We start from the raw sequence: 5928 nt of genomic DNA, 5'->3' as shown, positions 1-5928 counted from the left end.
AGGAGAGGCGAAAAGGAAAGCGATAGGGACACCCCAATAACCCCAGTTCATTAATCCCATATTTTCTATCTGCAGACATCTTACTCTTCTAGTCAGGCATACAGTGCACAGAGGTCCAGCCCAAAGAGCCAACCGGGTGCTACACATCACTTTTGAAGATACGGTAGTCGCCCAGTCAAGACCGGCGCCTCTGCGAGAATCAGGTGAGCGTTACATCGACGACCTGTGTCTCCTGCCTTAAAGGGAGGGCACTCAAGAAGAGCCGTCGGTTCCCCGACACCGAACGCCCAGTTCCTCGACGCCTCTCGACGATCCGTGGCTCCTTCTTTAAAGGGAGTCACTCAAGAAGGATCGATCGACGCATCTTCGGAGAACTCTACTCCACCAGGTACATTGGGGGGGTAAAACCTTAATAGGAGGAAAGAAGACTATTGAACAATATATGGACTGGGCGTGTACTATATATCTTTATTTACAGGTTGCCCAGGTGGGGGGGATCTCCACACAGAACTGTGCCTAGTAGTAGGGGGTCAGCATTCTGCCTATTGTTTCAACCATCTTACATTCCTGCCCATCTCTATTGCAGGTTTCCTCGTTATTGATCTGTGTGACATTTTAACCGTACAGTTGATGCACTTTAATGAGATTCGGTAACATTGTTGGTACCACTTTAGAATTGTATATATTTATCATTGTTGACTTCCGAGTACAAAGTGCGTTATTGTGATCGTGTACATACCTTTGAATATTAATTATATAAAGACTGTTTTCAGTAATACAGTGTGTGGACATTCCTTTGTGGGGGCTCGGGGACTACACTGTACTTAAGAACCAGCCCGCATCACCTCCTGAGAAGCTAGGCCTCGATTGCTCGTCCATTGCTACCGTAATAGAGAATCTTGGCTGGGGTCTTCTGTGCCTCTCCTCTACTATATAGAGAGCAGAAGTACAGACACCCCCTACCAGTCTTTACAGGGTGCTGGGCAAGTGTCGCCCTGGCACCTATAGGGTTTCAGACTAGATACAATTCTGATGACTTCAGCAATCGAGACAGGTCTGAATTCAAATGGGAGGCCGGGTGGGAGATCAGTGAGGGCATTGATCGGAGAGACTGAGGTGGCTAGCTTGTCTTTTTTGTTGGCTATTTTGGTTTGTAGCATATAGACTTTGTCTAGCAGTGCATTCTGGATGTCAGTGCACCAGGTTTCATCTTTGTGGCATAATTCGGGCAGGTTTGTAGGAGTCTCCAGGTCCCTTAGGATTGTGAAGAGTTCTTTTGATCACGATTTGGCGTTGGCAAATCTCTCATTATAGGTGAGACCCTTTGCCTAGAGAATGGCTTGCTTGCATATTTTGGATGAAGTGAGGAAGAGCTCTCGATTGGTGTTGGTGGGTGTGTCTCTCCAGTGGGATTCTGCAATATGTTTGTTTGTTCTAAGGTTTTTACGGCCAGGAGTAAACCATGAATTAAGGTGCGCTTTGGGTTTCGGTTTGCAGAGTTTAAGTGGGGCAATTTTGTCCAGGGCTCGAAGGATAGTGATGTTATACAGGTCTACTAGGGTGGCTGGGTTGCCAGGCCAGTGATTGTGTTCTGTAATAGGTCCTAATAAAGGGAGCATGTTGGTGCTATTGATGTTGCGGGTCATTCTGGCAAAGGAGGCTGGTGCCAAATGTGGTTCAGCCTTAGGGAGCGATTGTCTGGGTAAGGTAAATATAACATTATGGTCAGACCAGGAGCAGGGGGGAGATGTCCATTAAGGTGGTCAGTCCATTCAGGTCAACCAACCAATCCAAAATGTTGCCTTTGTCATGTGTGGCCTGGTGTATTTGCTGGGTGAAACCTTGGGCAGCAATGGTGTTTTGTATGGTTGTGGCATTCGGATCAGATTTGTCATGGAGGCCTAGGTTAAAGTCGCCTAGAATAATGATTCTGGATGATGGCTTGGTGTCTGTGCTTAAGAGGAGCACCATTTATTTTTATTTATTACATTTGGTAATACGCCCAAATCCAAAGGTATCACAGCGTAGGTTACAAGGTTACTGTAAAGCTTTCTGGTTACATTGAAAGCAAAGACAAATGAAAATAACTATGTTGGCAACCTAACAGTGCAAGTACATAATGACGGAAAGATTGTGAACGGGGCACTTCTGAATGTATTTGATAATTAAACAGATTAGAATTTGTTGAATAGCCTTGTTTTAAGCAATTTCTTGAAGTGAGTGTGAGAAGGCTCATTGCTTATGTTCAGCGGAAGGGAGTTCCAGATTCTGGGAGCTGCTACAGGAAAACTGGAGCCTCCTGCCCTTGAGGTCTTGAAGCAAGGTATGAGTAGGTGAGTGCTGGAATTTGATCCAAGTTATCTGGAAGAGGTTTTTTTGAGTGAGGCAATGATTAAGATAGGTAGGCGCGTTTTGGGAGATGCATTTGTGTGTGATGGTGAGCGTTTTGTGTACTATTCTAGCTTGTATAGGTAGCCAGTGTACCTCTCTTCTAGTCTGAGAGATATGGTCCCTTTTTTGGATCCCAAGCGCTGCTCTTAGAGCTTTATTTTACAGTAATTGCAGTTTGGCTAAGTTCTTGTTGGTGGTACCTAGCAATAGTACATTACAATAATCTAACTTAGTCAGAATAAGGGCTCTTGCTAGGGTAATGCAGTTCTGAGGGGTGAGAAATTGTCGACCCAGGGCAATGAGTTTAGTTGTATAGGCAGAGGAAGAGGCTAGCGAGTTGACATATTTGCTCATGGTGCGGTTTGAGTCCAGGTACACACCTAGGGTTTTGACTTGGCTTAAGATAGGGATAGGACTACCATCTATAGAAGTGCAATCCGGGTGTAATGTTTTCAATTGAGCTGGAGAGCCTACAATGAGAATCTCAGTCTTTTCACCGTGAAGGTATAGGCTGTTCGTTGCCATTCAATTTTGAATGAGAGAGTAGTATTTATTTATGAGGATGGAATCCTGGTCTTGGTTGCCAGTGATTGGGATGAGTATCTGTGTATCATCCGCAAAGTTTGTATAAATTACACCCATATCATCTAATGCTGCAAAGAAAACTTTTGTGTAGGCATTATATAGAGTAGGGGAGAGGTACGATCCTTGGGGTACACCTAGAGGAACTGGAATAGGGTCGGCTGTTACCTCACCGATGGCCACACTAGAAGTGTGCTCTGATAGGAAGGATTTAATCCACGAGGTTGCTTCATTTGAAAACTGAAAATGTTTTCATCGAGCTAAGCAAAGTTTGTCATGGTCCACCAGGTCGAACGCCGTGGACAAATCTAGTAGTAGAAGGATGCAAAGGTTCCCTGAATCTCTGATGGCATCCATCTGATTCTTTAGATCTAGTAGTGCTGACTACGTACTGTGTTTCGGAAGAAAGCCAGATTGTCTATCGCCTAACAGGTGATTGTTTTCAAGGTGTGCTTGTACCAGGCTGTATGCAATTTTATCGATTATTTTGAGAAGGAAGGGAACCGTGGTAATGGGCCTGCAATTGGTGGGTAGTGTTGGGTTGAGTGTGTTTTTTTCAGTAGTGGAGTGACCCATGCTTCATTGATAGCTGAGGGGATGGAATTGGTACTCAATGAGGTGTCGATGAATGTAGTGATGATGGGTGCTATCGTGGGAGCACACATCTTGACTAGCTTGGCAGGGGAATGGTCTCCTTTGCAATTAGAGGGTTTGAGAGAGGCGATGGTCTTGAGTATGTGGTCTTGGGTAACCAGGATTAAGTTGTACTGGGTTGATGTAGCTATATTGTCAGTCAAATAGTGGGGGAGGGGAGGTCTCTGAGGAATTAGCCAATAGTTTTCTTTTAGTTGCGATTTTGTCTTGGAGGGAGTTGATTTTGAATGCGAGCGCGTTCTGGATGGTGGTGCACCATGCTTTACTGGCGATATTGTGGCTAGGTGGTGGGATGGGTGTTTCCAATTCTCTGAGAATCTGGAACAGTTCTTTACTGTTGGAGGCAGCATTCACGACACGTAGATTCAAAGTGTTGGCTTTGTGGGTAATGACTACGAGTTTGTATTTTCTGGTGATTGTCTGTAGTTCGTTTTTTTTCAGCTTCCTGGAAGGGTTTTTTTCTATTTAGATGTTCTAGTGCTCTTGTTTCTTCTAAGGTTGATTAGTTCCTCATTAAACCAAGAGTTACTTCGTTTATCGGGTCCGACTAATATGGCCTTGATTGGTGCTATTTCATCAATGGCTGATTTTAGACCGGTGTGATAGAAAAGGGCAATACTATCGGGGTTAATATTCAAAATAGGCTGTGCCCCAAGTACAGGGACAGGGGCCAGGTTGTCTGAGGTGAGCTTACAAGTATTTCTCACCGTAGTAGAAATAGGTTACCACGTGGGTGAATCGCAGGCTTCTGTAGTTAAGACATTAAAACAAACTAATAAGTGATCGGTCCAGGATATTTTAATGAAGTCTTCAAGGGATATTTTGATATTGAGGGAGAGAATCCAATCTAGGATTCTGCCTTTATCATGAGTGGGAGCATTGACAATTTGGGAGAACTGCATTTCTTGTAGTGCAGTATGGAAGGCGGTGGCTTTGTGGTCACGCTCGTCATTACATCCCAAATTGATGTCTCCTAGTAGGATGACTTTGGTCTTCGGCTTAAGTAGAGCAGTGATGAGTGAGGGAATGTCTATATCAGGATGATTGGTGGAATTGGGCGCTCTATAGAGTATAAGGAAATCAATGGTAGTTTTAGGGTCAGTGGAGAGTTTGAGGGCTAGAAGCTTGTATCCGTCTATTTGGTCTGTTTTACAAGCTCTGAACCGTAATGAGGTTTTAGCAATAATGGCTAACGCTCCTCCTGTAGCATCTAGAGTGGGTTCTCAGCATGGTGTAATCCTGAGGGGTAGCTAGTCTCAGTAGGGGACCTGAGGCAGGGTGGAGCCAGGTTTCGGTTGTGACTAAGAAATCTAGATGGTGTTCCAGGATGAGGTCATGTGTATCGATGGCATGTGCACCTAGAGATCGCACATTGAGAAGTGCACCTTGGGGCGGGGGGGGGGGGTTTGCGGTGTGGGTGGTGACGGCGGATTTATGTGGGCTGTGCCGGCAGGCTGTAATTTGTAGTGGGAGTTCTGTGGTTTGCATTGATACAAGTTAGATATGGAGGTTTGCTTGTAGGTGAGGGGTTTGGTTTGATGGTGTGTTGTTGATAGGGGGAGGTAGGGGAGTGGAAGGTGAGCTGCTCAGCTTCCGTGTATATGAGAAGTACTGGTAAGTACATGCAGAGAGTCTGCGTCTCCTGGAAGCTCCCAGTATGGGTCTGGTGAATGAGGAGGTATGTGTTTGGGTTTGAGAGCTAAGGCGCATCCGACGTGTGGGTCCTAGGCATGGGGTGGCTGATCTGTTAATGGAAGAAGGGATGGTGCAATTTGCTAAGTTGGTGGCAGGAAGAGTGAGTAGATTCTAAAGCTAATATGGATTTGGGAGAAGACTGTGCGTTAATGGGAGTGAGGTTGGCTGAGGAGGGGAAGGCTGCTGTTTGAGGCAGAAAGGGTGTGGGGCAAGGGTGAGGATAGTGTCTAGGACACCCAATGTGGGCCAGGCTTGTGCCTAGATGGATATACAAGCCTTTGGAGCAAATTGTGGCGCAGGCGAAGATGCTATCCTGTGGGGGAGGGAGGGGTCATGGTCGATGGAGGAGTTCATAAGGTCACTGGTATACAGGACTATGTAACAGAATAAGCAGATAAGTGTAATTGTAACATTGCATTAAATGAGTGAGTGTGAATCATTGTTCCAAACGACCTTAAATATCTAAACAGTGCACAGTGAACAGTGATGCAAATTGAGTAAGCATTTGGAGGAGCATGAATGTCTAAGATAATCAGTGAAACATTTTGAATAGGCAATTAGTAGAACAAACATATGCGGCTAAGTAACAGTAGTACTAAAGGGAGC

Source organism: Ambystoma mexicanum, chromosome 6p, assembly GCF_040938575.1.
Source record: "Ambystoma mexicanum isolate Mex_15411 chromosome 6p, UKY_AmexF1_1, whole genome shotgun sequence".
Classification (NCBI taxonomy): domain Eukaryota; kingdom Metazoa; phylum Chordata; class Amphibia; order Caudata; family Ambystomatidae; genus Ambystoma; species Ambystoma mexicanum.
This window is presented reverse-complemented; position numbering follows the sequence as displayed.